At 49.0% G+C, this 16,743-nt stretch overlaps 1 protein-coding gene across 2 annotated transcripts in view; it reads left to right on the forward strand.

The window, feature by feature from the left end:
* The first annotated feature begins 15,540 nt into the window (after positions 1-15,540).
* The window catches only part of LOC115098282 (centromere protein F-like), a 116,068-nt gene continuing 114,865 nt past the window's right edge, over positions 15,541-16,743 (forward strand). For both annotated transcript variants that reach the window (XM_029614794.1, XM_029614795.1), the window contains exon 1: positions 15,541-15,779. The gene's annotated coding sequence lies outside the window, so the exon portion shown is untranslated. The remainder of the gene's footprint in view (positions 15,780-16,743) is intronic.

The raw sequence follows: 16,743 nt of genomic DNA on the forward strand, positions 1-16,743 counted from the left end.
TCAATGTGTTATCCACTATGACACCTAGATCTCTTTCTTGAGTTGTAGCACCTAATATGGAATCCAACATTGTGTAACTATAGCATGGGTTATTTTTCCCTATATGCATCACCTTGCACTTATCCACATTAAATTTCATCTGCCATTTGGATGCCCAATTTTCCAGTCTCACAAGGTCTTCCTGAAATTTATCACAATCTGCTTGTGATTTAACTACTCTGAACAATTTTGTGTCATCTGCAAATTTGATTATCTCACTCGTATTTCTTTCCAGATCATTTATAAATATATTGAAAAGTAGGGGTCCCAATACAGATCCCTGAGGCACTCCACTGCCCACTCCCTTCCACTGAGAAAATTGTCCATTTAATCCTACTCTCTGTTTCCTGTCTTTTAGCCAGTTTGCAATCCACAAAAGGACAACGCCACCTATCCCATGACTTTTTACTTTTCCTAGAAGCCTCTCATGAGGAACTTTGTCAAACGCCTTCTGAAAATCCAAGTATACTACATCTACCGGTTCACCTTTATCCACATGTTTAACTCCTTCAAAAAAAGTGAAGCAGATTTGTGAAGCCTTAAACCTCCAATACTCCTCCTATTAGGAAAACGGACCAAGCCAGGCTGCTATAGAGCCCTACACAGAAACTACATGTGAGAGGAATACCTCACCTCAGTCACATGTGCAGACCCTCACCTAACAAAGAATAAAGAGACCACAAAGGGCCCTCAATTGCTGTCTGAATTAAATTCCCCTTTTCCCCCTGCCATTGAAGCGGAGAGTAAAATTGGAGTTGCATCAAGGCTTACTGGGTAAGGGTATAACTGCCACACCAGCAAGTTACCCCCATGCACTCTTTTCTTCATTCCATCCTCTGACCTTTAGGGATTCTCTGAATATATCCCATGCCCTTTGAATTCTGTTATGTTTACCGGCTTGTGGGCTGCCTCCATGAGCCAGCTCACTCAGCTGACAGGCCTGGCACTGCTGCTCCATGCTGTCAGGGACGCCACCATCCTTCTCCCCCGGGCTGCTTTGAAGTGTGCATATGCATGGCGCGTGCCAAAAGATAAAGGCCCTGCAGTGGGAAACAAGCCCTCCGGTGCTTCCTGATGACATCACATGGCCGAGTATTTAAACCCCAGTCGTGCACCATTAAGACACCTTAGCAACAGTCGACTACCTTGCAGTAGTGCTAGTTGCTATCTCAGTGTCCTCATCTCCAGCCTTGCTTTTGTTTTCAGTCTTGTCCAGTCTTGCCTTTGTTTTCAGTCTTGTCCAGCCTTGCCTTCATCTTCAGGCTCATCCAACCTTGTCTTCATTTTCAGTCTTGCCGTCATCCTTCCATTTGCCTTCCTTCTCCTAGCCTGCAGGCCTGGCCTCGAACTGATTCTCAGAACTGACCATAGCCTGTGACACCACTACTCTTGCTTGCTACCTGCCTCAGACATTAGCCTGAACCATGACCTGCCACTGAGCACAGCCCAAACTGTCACCACTTCTGCCTGCCGCCTGCCTCCGACCTCAGCCTGACACTGGATCTACTCTCCTGCCCCACCGCAGAGACTGCCAACTAAGACCTGCCGGCCCCCCCGGCAGCCAAAACCTGAAGGGAAAGGCGAAGCTCCAGCTCAGCCTCTGCACTATCTGCTCTGCCAGTTGGCGGTGAAGATCTACAGGGGTGTCCCTTTAGGTTACAGCAACCTCACCCCACCACAAGGGTCCAAAATCCTAACAGATTGCTAAAGCCATGGTGGCCTTGTCTTTGCTTCAGGTAATACCCGACCTGGCCCAAAGTCTGCAGGAATAGCAGCAGGTACTCAATCAGGGTACAGTGGCCCAGGAAAACTTAGACGTCCAAATGGTACCAGTGGCCTCCCCTCTACCACTACTGGTCACCTCCACTAGACCAGTGCCACAACTTTTGGCACCCCCGCGATTCCTGGGAGACCCTAAGCAGTGCCGCGGCTTTATTAATCATTGCCGCGGCTTTATTAATCATTTCCGCATGCATTTCTAGTTGCAGGCCGCCCTCATTCCGGATGACTATGCGAAAGTCATGTACATCCTGTCCCTTTTGGGGTGGTACCACCCTGTTATGGACCTCCCCTCTAGGGACGTGAAGATCCTGTACTCCAGCACCTTGCACACGTCCTAAATGAGTTCTGCCTTGTATGTGGGACAATCCCACATACTTGCACTGCTGGATATCTCTGCGGCATTCGACACAGTCAACCACTTCACACTCATCAAACGCCTCAAGGAAATTGGCATCTCTGGCACTGCCCTACTTTGGTTCCAATCTTACCTCAATGACAGGAGTGTAAAAATTGGTAGTAACGAATCCAAACCTGTCAATCTATCACGAGGAGTACCTCAAGGCTCCTCCCTCTCCTCAACCCTCTTTAATATATACCTCCTCCCCCTCTGCCTACTTCTCTCTAAACTGGGTATCCAGCACTTCATATATGCTGACGACGTGCAGATACTCATCCCAGTAACTGACTCCATCACAAATGTAATGAAGATCTGGAACTCTGCCCTTTCCGAAATAAACAAATTACTCACTGACAATTTCCTGGCTCTCAATACCAACAAAACAGAGCTACTCTTTCTTTCTCCCCCTAACAACTCCTCTCGCTGTCTTTCCCCCTCCCCCTCACTACCCGGCTGCCCTCCCACCCAATTAGTCCGCAGCCTTGGCGTAATGATAGACAACCACTTCAACCTCAAAAAATTCATTTCTGCTACTATAAAAAGCGGTTTCTTCAAGCTCCACACCCTGAAGAGAATCAAACCACTATTTCACACTTCTGACTTCCGCACAGTATTACAAGCCATGATTTTGTCCAAACTCGACTACTGCAACTCTATTCTACTAGGCTTACCAAAAAGTACCTTACAACAGTTACAGTTACTACAAAACGCTGCTGCCCGCATTCTTACCAACACTCACCGTCATGAACACATTACTCCAGTTCTTCAGTCACTACATTGGCTCCCAGTAACCTCCAGGATAATATATAAAGCCCTCACACTCATACACAAAGCCATCCACAACCAAAACATGCAATGGTTCCCTGAACATCTCTCACTTCGCAATCCGACCAGACCAACAAGAACGCAACACCAGGCCAAACTCCAGACTCCCTCTCCCAAACTCATGAAGCATATCACCAATAGAGAGCGCTCATTCATTATAGCAGGAACCTCCCACTGGAATAAAATGCCCTCCCATCTACGCCTGGAACCCTGCCATAAAAAATTCAAACAAAATCTTAAAACCTGGCTTTTCAAACTAGCGTACCCTAACTGACCTACTGACTCCCCTCCAAGGTAACGTTATGACAAATGGACCGATTCTTGACCAATAGATTTATTAATTGTATATCTACCTTATAAATGGCCTGTGACCGACGGCCCGCAAATGCGCAGTAGAGACCAGCTCTACCGCGCATGTGCGGGCGAGCACGTCGCTCTGAGGCAGCTTCAGAAAGAAAAAAAAATGGCGGCGTCCAGTGGCAGCAGCGGCGGTACCGGCAGCGGGCGGCGACGGCGGTAGCGAGCGACGGCGGTGGCGACGGCGGTAGCGGGCGGCGACGGCGGTAACGGGCGGTAGCGAGGGAGGGAGAAGAGAGAGAGAGGGAGGGATGGACTGAGTGGGAGGGAGGGACGGAGAGAGAGAGTGGGAGGGAGTGACTGAGTGAGAGGGAGGGATTGAGTGAGGGGGAGGGATTGAGTGAGGGGGAGGGACTGAGTGAGAGGGAGGGAGTGGGACTGAGTGAGAGGGAGAGGGGGGACTGAGGGAGGGAGTGGGACTGGGAGAGAGAGGGAGGGAGTGGGACTGAGGGAGAGTGAGTGGGACTGAGTGAGTGAGAGGGAGGGGGGAGGGAGTGACTGAGTGGGAGGGAGGGATTGAGTGAGGGGGAGGGACTGAGGGAGGGAGTGGGACTGAGGGAGAGGACGGAGGGAGTGGGGACTGAGTGAGAGTGAGTGGGACTGAGTGAGTGAGAGGGAGGGAGAGAGGGGGGAGGGAGTGAGTGAGACTGAGTGGGAGGGAGGGACTGAGTGATAGGAGAGGGAGGGTGGGGAGGAGTGGGTGAGGGAGGGGGTGGTGAAGAGTGAGGGGAGAGAGAAAGAGGGGGAGGTGAGAGACAGAGGGATGTAGCCCGTTTTAACGGGCTTAACGGCTTGTATGTATATAAATCACGTTTTATCCACTCCAGCCCCTGTTAGCCTATTCTCTGTTAGAATTGATATTACTATAAAACTTGTTGCTAAGTTATGTTACATTGTGAACCGTCTATTGTAAAGCTTGTTGCTAAGTTATGTTACATTGTGAACCGAGGTGATGTCTGCTGACGTGCCTCGGTATATAAAAAAAAACCTTAAATAAAATAAAATAAAAAATGTGATAAAACAGGTAGGGACACCGCCCTAGAGATGTTGTCAATCCATCAGGATTCCTGGACGCTCATGGAGTATGCCATAGTATTCTGAACCCTCACCTCTGAGCTGGACTGGGGCAAGGATAGCCTTACAGCTATTTTTCTTCAGGGGCTTGCATGCCGTATCAAGGATGAACCTACAGCAGGAGAGGTTCCTACTTCGTTGAATAACCTGATCACACTACCAGGGTGCATTGACCGGAGGTTTCAGGAGAGATTTCATGAACACAAAGCCTGAGACCCATTCCTCTAGCACCACACTTCAAGCACCCACCTTCTCCACATTTTCCAACTTCGGCACAATCTCTGGAAGTTAAAATCCTAGACGAACCCATGCAGCTGGGCTATAATCGGTTGACCTCTGAGGAGAAACAGCGCTGGAGGCAGCTGGGCCTGTGTGAGTATTGTGTGGGTTGCGGGCATCTTGTGGCCAACTGACCTGAGAAACGGAAACTCCCATGCCTAGGGTGACTGAGGAGGCAACCCTAGGTTGCACTTTCTCTACTCTCCAACTTCTCGTTCCAGTGTCCATCACTGCAGTTCAGACCCATTTCTTCCGAATTAAACAAGGAGATGAGTGGAAGACTGCCTTTAATACTAGAGAAGGGCAGGATGAGTATCTAGTAATGGCCTTCGGACTGGGTGACAGTCTTCCAAACAATAAGAACATAAGAACATACCAAACTGGATCAGACCAAGGGTCTATCAAGCCCAGCATCCTATCTTCAACAGTGGCCAATCCAGACCCATAAGAACCTGGCAAGTTCCTAAAAACTAAGTCTATCAACAGTGATGAATGAGATCTTTTGAGACCTGTTATACTCCTTATGGTAGTCTACTTAGACAATATATTTATCTTCTCCAAGTTACTGACTGTTCATAAACTATATGGGAAGCAAGAGCTTCAGCATCTGTGCAAGCACAATCTGTACACTAAGTTAGACAAATGTCTCTTTGAATGAGAACTACCACCCTTTCTGGGATATACCATCTCCAGCATGGGTCTACTTACAGAGCCGGCAAAGCAAAAGGCCATCCTGGAGTGGCCCAGCCCGTTGGTCATTAAGCCCTGCAATGATTCTTGGGCTTTGCCAATTATTATCAGCAGTTCATTCCAAATAATCCACTCTTGCAGCACCAATCACTGCCTTAACACGCAAGAAGGAGGACGTCCAAAATTGGATCTCAGAAGCCATCGATGAATACCAAAGGCTAAATCAAGCTTTCACTGAAAAGCCATGCCTATGACATCTGGATCCAACTCATCCTTTTATGGTTGAGATAGATAAGTCTTCTCACAGGGTTGGGGCTGTCCTCACTAAAACATAGTTAGTGTTAGTTTTTGTACGCTTTGTTCCTGTTCTATGTAAAGGCATTGCCAAATAGTTATAAGTTATATGTAAACCGACATGATGTGCAAACGGCTGTCGGTGTATACAATTCTCTAAATAAATAAATAAATAGCACGGAAGGAACTCTTCTTCCATGTTCATTCTTCGTTAAAAAAAAAATTCTCCCTGGCAGAGAAGAATTATACAATTGGAGACAGAGAACTCCTAGCGGTCAAACTGGCCCTTGAAGAGTGGCATCATCTCCTGGAAGGCGCCCAAAAACAAGATCACCATTTACACGGACCATTGAAACTTAGAATACCTCCTGAAGGTCCAGCAACTCAATCCTAGATAGGCCTGCTGGTTTCTTTTTTTTCACGATTTGATTCTGAATTCCATTACCAGCCAGCTGAGAAAAATCTGCGGGCCGACACGCTGTCTCAATCCTTCCTAATTGAAGATGTTACAGAGGCCCCATGGTATATCATTGTTCCTGCGAGGATCATTCTCGCCTCTGCCACTTCTGTCCCAACAGGGAAGACGGTTGAGCCCAAAAGGCTCCAGGAAAAAGTATTAAAGTGGGTGCAGAATTCTCATGCGCAGCGCATCCTGCAGTGGTTTGAACACTCAACCTCCAACGCCACTATTGGTGGCTGCAGGTCAAGAATGATGTGAAGGACTATGTGAATTCCTGCCCTACCTGCGCACAGAATAAAGTGGATTGTGCCTGACCCTGGGGGTTCTAACAGCCATTGCCAGCCCCCAGGTAACCCTGGACTCTCATGTCCACGGATTTCATTGTGGATCTCCCTCTCTTGCACGGCTCCACTGTGATATGGGTCATAGTGGATAGATTTTTGGAGACGGCTCATTTGTATCTCTTGCTGGACTTCCCTCGGCTCCTGAACTGGCCTGTCTTTTTTTTCAGCACCTCTTCAACTACATGGCCTGCCATCCCATAATCTATCTAATAGGGGTGGCCAATTTATGGCTCACTATTGTAAGGTTTTGCCATAAATTTGACATTTCTATGGAATTCACTATGGCCTATCATTCCCAAGGCAGTAGGCAGACAGATCAAACAGGTCCTCAAGAATTTCCTTAGGTTGCATGTCAACAGGAGGCAAAAAGACTGAGTTAATCTACTACCGTGGGCAGAATTATCACATAATAACCATATAAGTAGTGCCATTGGCTCTTCTCTGTTCCAGATCATGTATGGGAAACATCCACGGCTGAACCTACCGATGCCTCTCACTGTGGACTGCCCAGCAGCCTGGCTCTCAGCCAAGAATCTCCATGAGCCTTGGACCCAAACCAATCAATTAATCTCTCTAGCAGTTACCAAAGCCAAGAAATATGCAGATGCCAACCAGCGTAGGTTTAGGGCACAGTAGGACAGCATGACCGTGACCTACTCAAGGCCAACGTCTCAGCTGGACCCTGGCCCAATGCCTGGGCCTTGGCCAAGGTTGGAGCCCAGACCCAGGACGAGGCCATGACCTGGCCCAGAGGCCAGGTCCTAATGCCAAGGCCTGGCTTGGAGGGGTCCCAACATTGGTCTGGGCTCCGGCCTAGACTGAGGCCCTGGCGTTGGGACCCAGCCTATGCTGAGGTTCATGCATCAGGAGGTGGCCTCGGCGGCTGCGTCAGGCTTGGGCCCAGGCATCAGGACCTGAGGCCTGACCTTGCCATTGGATACCCAACGGACCCCTGCTTTAGGCCTCGGCTTATGCCCTAGCTGAGGCTCCAGCTTCGGGCCTGGGCTGAGGTGCTGGTGCCATGTTAGGGCATATGCCATGGCCCCTGATTTGGGCCTCAGCCCTAGACTTAGGCCCGATGAATTAATTTCAAACAAATGCAATGAATAAGGTTTGTTTCATTTGGGGCCCCTGAAGGAAACAAATTGCTCTTATTCATTGTGTTTTTGAAATTCATTTGAAATGAATGCACATCCCTAGTCTATAGCATATATCCCCTACATCTCCTCTCTTCCAGGGTATACATATTCAGGTCCTTCAGCCTCTCCTCATAAATCTTCGGATACTGACCTCAGACCATTTAGGTTGCCCTTCTCTAGACCACCTCCATTTTGCCTCTATCCTTGTTGAGATAAGGGCTCCTGAACTGAACACAGTACTCAAGGTGAAGCCTCACTAAGGATCTGTACAAGGACATTATCGCCTCCGTTTTTGTTTTTTTTTACTGGTTAGTCCTCTCTCTATGCAGCCAAACATTCTTCTGGCTTTAGCTATTTGCCTTGTCACATTGTTTCGCCATCTTCAGATCGCTGGAAACTATCACCCAAGATCCCTCTCTTGGTCCATGCACATCAGTCTTTCACCCCCCATCCATTGCTTAACTGACATTACGACTCAATAAGTGCTGAAGGTGAAATAAGAATAAAAACGCAGTTTTCTTCCAAGTTATATCCCACACATATTAAATATAAATGTTTTTAAAATTGTATTTATTTAATACTAAATAGCAGTAAGCAAATTATTTATTTATAGCTAGGGGGCAACAGAAAAAATGCAAATTTTCAAAACTCTGTGGTGACCTTTCCTTGGTGCACTATAAAATTATCAGGTAAGAACCAGTTTTCTTTTCTCTGCACATACCCGGATCAGTCCAAACTCCTGGGATGTACCAGAGCTGCCTTGAATTGGGATGGGATCCGGAGAGGCCCGCTCTGAGCACCCCTTTTCCAAATCCTCCTGTCCCTGGAGCCTGAACATCCAACCGATAATGTCTAGTAAAAGTATGTAAGGACTTCCACGTAGCCGCCCGGCAAATCTCCTCAGGAGAAACCTGATGACATTCCGCCCAAGATGCGGCTTCAGAACGGGTACAGTAAGCCCGAAGACCCACTGGCAAGGAACGACTGCTCAACAAATACACTGAATTTATGGCCTCTTTCAGCCACGGAACTACCGTACTCTTGCAAGCCATGTTATCCCTTCTTGGCCCACTCCAGAGCACAAAAAGGTGATCTGATACTCGAAAACCATTGGCAACCTCCAGGTAATGCAGCAACGCTCTACGAACATCCAACTTCCGTAAATCCTTATACAAAGGATCCGACCTATCCAGATCCAAAAAGGACAGAAGGAAGACACAACCTTAGGTAGAAAAGAAGGTACCGTTCGCAGAGAAACCCCCAAATCTGAAAACCTCAAAAAGGGCTCCCTACAGTACAGAGCCTGAAGCTCTGACAGCCTACGCGCAGATGCAATAGCCACTAAAAACACCACCTTCAACGTAAGGTCCTTCAAGGTTGCCCTGCGTAAAGGTTCAAAAGGTGCCCCACACAAAAACTTAAGAACCAAGTTCAAATTCCATGATGGACAGGGATGTCTGACTGGCGATCGCAAATGCTTCGCCCCCCGAAGAAAACGGGAGACGTCAGAATGAGCCGCCAAGAACTCTCCTTGAATGTTACCGCGTAAGGAGCCGAGCGCTGCCACCTGTACGCACAAGGAACTACACGATAACCCCTTTGCTAAATCAACTTGAAGGAAACTCAAAATGTCCGGAACGCTCACCCACGTGGGAACAACATCCCTGGCAAGACACCATGCCTCAAAAACCTTCCAGACCCGCATATAAGATAGAGACGTAGAGACCTTACGGGATTGCAAAAGCGTAGTCACCACAGCATCTGAGTACCCTCTGGGCTTCAGCCGCTTCCTCTCAAAAGCTATGCTGCTAGACAAAAGCGTTCGACCGGGTCTAAACAGACGGGCCCCTGATGTAGCGTAGGGGATCCGCTATAGTCAGATTCACCAGATCCACAAACCAGGGACGCCGTGGCCATTCGGGCGCTATTAGTACCACTTCCGTCGGATGCAACTCTATTTGGCGCAGGATCCAGCTTATGAGCGGCCAAGGAGGGAACACATACAGCAGAACATCTGTTGGACAAGGAAGTACCAGTGCGTCCACGCCCTCTGTTCCCATGTCCCTGCATCGAGCAAAGAAACGAGGAGCCTTGGTATTCTTGAACGTCGCCATTAGATCCATCCCGGGCGTGCCCCCACTGGGCACAAAGGATTTGAAACGCGTCGCCTGCGAGCTCCCATTCTCCTGGATCCAGACAATTGCGAATGAGGAAGTCCGTGTGAACAATCTCCACCCCAGCAATGTGAGAAGCTGCTAAGCTGGTTAAGTTCTTCTCTGCCCATGTGATCAACAGACGAGCTTCCAATGCCACTGGTTGACTCTTGGTCCCTCCCTGATGGTTGATGTAGGCCACCGTGGTCGCATTGTCAGAAAGGATTCTGACCGACTTTCCCCAGAGAAGCAGAAGGAATGTCTGCAGTGCCAATCTCACCGCTCTGGTCTCCAGACGATTGATGGAGCACTGAGCTTCTTGATGGGACCATTGCCCTTGCACCGATTGCCGCAGACAAACCGCCCCCCCAATCGGACAAGCTGACGTCCATAGTGACCACCGTCCAGGCCGGCACTACCAATGGAACTCCCCGACGCAAGTTGTCCTACAGTAACCACAAATTCAGACTGGATTGAGCTGACTCCGTCAGGGGTAAAGGCAGATAGAACTGCTCCAAAACCGGATTCCATCAGGAAAGCAATGTTGATTGTAAAGGTCGCATATGAGCGAAAGCCCAAGGAACCAATTCCAGCATCGACGTCATAGATCCCAACACCTGCAGGTAATTCCAGACAGTCGGCACACGTTTGGATAACAACACCCGCACCTGACCTTGTAGCTTGACCATTTGTTCCTCCGTGAGGAACACTGTTCCTTGACGAGTGTCGAACAAAGCTCCCAAAAACTCCAGCGACTGAGAGCACTAGCCGGCTTTTGGATTTGTTGACTACCCAACTGAGGATTTTCAACAACTGAAGTACTTGGTGTATCGCTTCCTGGCAGAGCAACTCTGATTTTGCGCGAATCAACCAATCATCCAAGTACAGGTGTACTAAGAAGCCTTCCCTGCGCAGCTGCGCTGCCACCACCACCATAATCTTGGTGAACGTCCTGAGTGCTGTGGCAAGGCCGAACGGCAGTGCCTGAAACTGGTATTGCTCGCCCAATGCCGAGAACCTGAGAAACCTCTGATGGTCGGTCCATATTCCAATGTGTAAATAGGCCTCTGTGAGATACAGGGATGTAAGAAACTCCCCCTGTCGAACTGACGCAATTACAGAATGTAACGTCTCCATGTGGAAACGAGGGATCCGCAGGCATCTGTTGACCCTTTTTAAGTCGAGGATGGGTCGGAAGGTTCCTTCTTTTTTGGGGACCACAAAGTAAATGGAATAACGGCCTCTTCAGAGCTCCGCTGGAGGGACCGGAACAATGGCGCCAAGGTCAAGAAGATGCTGCAGAGTCTCCTTTATTGCCCAGTGTTTTGTTGCACGTCCGCATGGCGAGACCAGGAATCGCTGGCGGGGTAGGCATGCAAAATCTAACTCGTAGCCTTGTTTTATCACAGTCAGGACCCACTGATCCGAAGTGATTTTGGCCCATTCCTCGTAAAACAGAGACAGTCTGCCTCCTACCCCTGGAACCGAGGAATGGACCGGCCGCACATCATTGTGAGGGCTTTCCTCCCAGCGCAGTCTGGCCGGTGCCAGGTCTACCGAAACGTCGCCTGCAAAAGGACTGCCTGCTGGCGTTGTGACGAAAGGAAGAAACGGACCCCCGCGAAGTCAGAGGCCGCCGACCTCTTCTAAAGTGAGACCTGGCAGCAAAAGAACCTCTCAACTTCGGCCTATCTTCTGGTAACCGATGCACCTTATTCTCGCCTAAGGACTGAATTAAATCCTCCAGTTCCTTTCCAAAAAGTAACTTGCCCTTAAACGGCAAGGAGCCTAGCTGAGATTTAGATGACACATCCGCCGCGCCGACACAGCTGACAGCATGGATCTGGCCGAAGTGTGAAGCAAATCATAAAAGGCATCCACACTGTAGGCAATCACGGCTTCAAGCCGCCCCACTTGGAGTGCCTCCTCCTGTGAAAGCGACTCATTGACAAGCAGCTGTTGTACCCAACGAAGACCTGCTCGCAAGGAGAAATTACTGCACATCGCCGCACGGATCCCAAGCGCAGAGACTTTGAAGAACTTCTTGAGCTGAACCTCTAGCTTGCGATCCTGCAAGTCTTTAAGAGCTGTCCCTCCGGTAACCAGAATGGTAGTCTTCTTTGTTACAGCGGCCACCGCTGCATCCACCTTGGGAACTCGTAACAACTCCAAGGCTTCCTCTGGCAGGGGGTAGAGCTTATCCGTCGCCTTAGCCACTTTAAGGCCCAAGTCCGGAGTAATCCCATTCCTTAAAGAGCAAATCCATCGCTGAAAAGTGAAAAGGAAAAGCTGAAGGAGGACCCCTCAGGCCTAATATGACCGGGCCCGTAGCTCCCAGCCGAGTCTCTTCCTGGGACAACTGGATACCTAATTCTCCTAAGATAGCCGGAATGAGTGGCCCCAGTTTGTCTCTCCTAAAGAGACAGACAACCTTCGGGTTGTCGCCGTCCGCCCCGTGGGACCCCTGTAGATCTCCCTTTAGCTGGTCCACCTCTCCCTCAACCCCCCTTGGGGGCTAGAAAGGCAACGCCTGATCTTCCTGGTCGTCCGTGTCTGTAGAGGTATCAAGATCCGCCAGGGGCGTCCAAAAGCTGGAATGCTACTGCCCTACCGACGGACCCAGGTCCTGGGCTAGCTTGGCCCATTTCTGAGGCCCAAGCTAAGAATCCATACCAAGTGGCCTTTTCTTACCCGCCTTGCGGGCCTTGAAGGCCTTATGCATCAGCAATATAAAATCAGACGAAAAGGAAGAATCTGAGGACCCATCGTCCGTATCCCCCCCAGGGACCTCCGCATTAACATTTAATCCGGGTCCCACAGGTCTCTCCCCCTCAGGGACCTTGCGCTGCGGTGATAAATGCGGTGGTGGTTCTTCCTGCCCAAGCGCTGGCTGCGCCGTTGATGCTGATGACAGAAGCGGAGCCAAAATGGCGCTCGCTCCTGCAGATGCTGACCCAAAATGGCGCTGGAACGGGTCTGCTACAGAGGGCTGCAGCTCCCCAAAAGTGCCGGTCGCCATTTGGACCTGTACAAGGGTCCTACCCAGGGTCGCAGAGGCTCCCTCTCCGCCGGAGAGGCAATCAGAACATAAACTCTCCCACAACAGGTGTGCCCGTGCGATGTCGCAGGCCCTATACGCGGCATGACTGCAAGAACAAACCTAACGTTATCCCCCCCGAACAGCGGCGAAACGGCGTGCAAAGAGCCCCAACGTGATCGTGAGGGAGAGTCGAGCCGAATGAACAAAAACCAAAATATATATATATTTATTTTTTTTTTGTACTTGCCGAAGCACCTCTGGGTCTGGGACCAATTGGAGGGAGGAGCCGGGCTTCCCCCAGTGAACTAAGCGAGCTGGCATTCGAGTTCAACCCCCCCCTTACCTCAGCTACCTCTGAAACCAGGAGGGATGATCCCCTCAGGACCTCACAACCCCCTGGGAGGCGGGAGACTGGTACCTGCAGGCGATCACTGCGGTCTCTCAGAATTATTATATATATATATATTTTTAAACACCTAACTATCCTGTCTCAACTACAAAACTAGGCCCTAGCACAGACTGTAGGTTTTGCACCTCTTCCACCTGCTGGAGACAGAAGAATACTGCCAGACTGTAAGTGGCACCATCCTATATAAGGCGTAGTTTTATTGCTAAACTTGTCTCCATCTGCTAGAGGGGGGGCAAAACTCAGGAGTTTGGACTGATCTGGGTACGTACAGGGAATAGACGTTAATTTGTGAGCAAGCCGGAAAAGCATTTATTTCTGTATGGGCCTGAAAGTGAGGGGAGGGATAAGGTGAGGACAGGCTAGACATGACATAGGTGTGTGGTTTTTTTTCCCCTCAGAATTGACCACCCTAATTAGCTCACTTAGGACCTCATTGATTAAGCATTTTTCCCATAGACACAGGAGAAAACCTTAGTAAATCAAGTGCTTAGTCTGCCCCCTTGTCTTTCTCTCTGGTTCTATTTAACTTTAAGGAGATATGTCCAAGGGGGACGACTCAGAACCAATATCAGAAAATACTTCTTCACTGAAAAGGTGGTGGATGCCTGCAATGCCCTTCTGGAAAAGCTGGTGAGGACAAAAACAGTAAATGAATTAAAAAGGGCATGGGATCCACAATGTGGATCCCTAAGGACTAGGGATTGTAAATGAAGAAAAGCAACGGGGGAGGGGGGTAATCTGCACAGAGAAGCAATTCTATCTTTAACAGAAGGCATGGGGATTATTTCCCTTAATCTGTTAGCCTTAATGCTTGTGACGCAACTGCAACATTGCTCTGTGCTTCAACGGTTGGGGAAAAAAGGGGAATTGGATTCAGACGATAGCCAACACTGGGCCCTGACTTTTATGGACATTAGGGATAAAAGTTAGGATTCTGATGACAGACAATAATGGGCCCCGGTCTGGGCTACCGATATGAAGACATTAGGGATAAAACACTGCACTGTTTCCATGGCCAAGTTCAAAAGCAAAGCACATTTAAGCAGCATTGTCTGAATTATCATGAAGGCTCCTTAGCTGTGTAGACTTTGGTAATGGACTTGACCATTGCTTGGTTTGCATTGCAATTATCGTTACCTGTAACAGAATGCTTGGAGGTAACTAGCATGGAGCGGCAGTTACTACCCTTAACAAATCACATGGGGGGTAAGCTGCACAAAATTGCAGTTACTATCCTCAATAGAAACTTGGGGATAACCTGCAAAGGAGTAGCAGTTACTACCATGGGAAGCTTCCTGGGCAGACTGGATGGACCCTTTGGTCTTTTTCTGTCATCATTACTATGTTAAGCATGGAAATTACCATTCTTAAATCCAAACCAGCTCTTCTCCCCACTTTTACTCAAGTAAAGTGATGTGTTGTTTACCTGTAGAATAAGTATGTTGGTACACAAGACAAAGCGTGGAGGGATAGGGTTTAAAAAGGGGCTCTTCCTCCCTATTTATCAGGGGCAAGCTTCAGATCACCGGACAGACTTTTCTGGAATGTAACCATTGATAACGGCAGTTTGTACGGTTGTAAACGAGCCATCACTTAGCGCTTGCTTGCTTCCTGATTTCTTAAAGATAGCCGGAGATCGAACAATTTCCAGGCCCATCTTACCAATACAACGTGGCCTTTCTGGGCGGTACGCCCTCCTTGTGGCCTGTGCGGAGCCGTGTGGCCAGAAGCCAGGGCCCGGCTGCAGGCGCCGTTAGCAGGGGAGGCTAGGAAAGGGCATGGGGGGGGGGGTGTCCCGCTGTGACAAGGTCTACAGCAAAAGAGTGAGCAGGACAGGAGGCGGTGGCAAATGAAAATCAAGGACAGAGGGAGGCGCGTGCATCCTGAAGGAGCCTCATGGTGAAAGGGGAGGTGGGACTAAACGTGGTGGCCATGCGCCCGGGTGACTTGGCTTAGCCGCAGGGCTCGATAGGTGCCGCGTCTACACGGGTGACAGCCAATGGGAGCCGTGCGCAGGGAAAAAAAAAAAAAAAAAAAAAAAAAAGGCGGGGTTGGGAGTGGGGAGCTGACTTGCGCGCGGGTAGAGGGACGCGCGCTCCAAAGGAGGGGTGGCGGCAGGTTGGAAGGAGGCGCGTGTCGGAGTAGGCGGGACTTAAGGGAATGCCGCGCCGCGCGGGCCCGACGGTTCAAGGGAGGGGCGTAGCGGGTTGGGGGCAGGGCCGGGGGAGGCGCGTGCCGGAGTGGGCGGGGCTGGAGGGTGTGTGTGTTGCCCGGCGCTCGAGTTATGCTTGGAGCGCGAGCGCGGTTTAGGTTCACCTCGCGTTCTGCTAACGACTTCGAGGGGGGGACGAAGGATAACTCGGAGCTTTCCGGGAGTGGAGGTGAAATCCCAGCCTGTGAGAAGGAGGCGGAAAGGAGCTCCCCCCCCCGAGGCATGACATTCCCGTTTGTGCAGTACGTCGTGATTCCAGCCTGAGTACGAGACGGTGCCCGGGGGGTAAGTGGCTCCTCCCGATTCGGTGTGCGGGAGTTTCCTTGGCTCCGTATGCCAGGAAGATCCCACTGGTTATGAGAAAAGCCTGTAGTGCTTAAGGAATGCTTACATTTAATTTAAAAAAAAAAATGTGGCCTCTTCTGGATAAAAACTCGTTCAAAGCAGACCATAACATTAAATACAATAATATCAGTGTTAAAATACAATCCAATACAGAATACAGCAAGCAAAGTACTAGCTGATATTTATTTTATTTTATTTTATTTAGGATTTTTATATACCGACCTTCTCAATACAAGTATCAAATCAGGTCGGTTTCCATAGAACACAACTGTCGCGGTTAAGGCGTTACAAGAAACAGAGTTTCTGAACATAAGAACATCAATAAATATTACACAGACAACAATAACTCGTCAAAATAACGTGAATAAATATAGGGAATGGCTAAAAAAGGGGTAGTGTAAGGTGGGATATACAGTTAACAGAAAACTGTGTTGATGGGCAAAAAACACGAGTAATGCATGAGTTCAAAGAACTAATGCATCAACAAAAGAGTATTTTCAAAACAAGTGGGCTGTCCAGATCACAGATATACAAAACATCTCAATTTAGGGACTTATTCACTATGATTGAATGGGTTCTGAAGGGTTAGGAAGCGATTTTCCCCCTGACATTATCATTTTGTAATTGTTTTTTTTTTTACCTTTTCTACCTTTTTTTGTTTTAATCATTTTGTATGTTACTTTGGCAGCCCGTGTAATAAAGTTAATAGAATCTGAAGGTATCCTTTATTATGAAGAGATCTCCTGAGGGATGATGATATTCATCCTGTTTCATTGTGATGGGATCCTGTAAGGTATATGAGGATTCTCTGAGGGGTAAGGCCTTTTTCCTAATTAGCAATGAAAAGGGATCTCTTGGGACCAGGTAGAATTCTTCTTGGAACCAGGGCGCCTGTATGCAGAGC

Source organism: Rhinatrema bivittatum, chromosome 8, assembly GCF_901001135.1.
Source record: "Rhinatrema bivittatum chromosome 8, aRhiBiv1.1, whole genome shotgun sequence".
Taxonomy (NCBI): Eukaryota; Metazoa; Chordata; class Amphibia; order Gymnophiona; family Rhinatrematidae; genus Rhinatrema; species Rhinatrema bivittatum.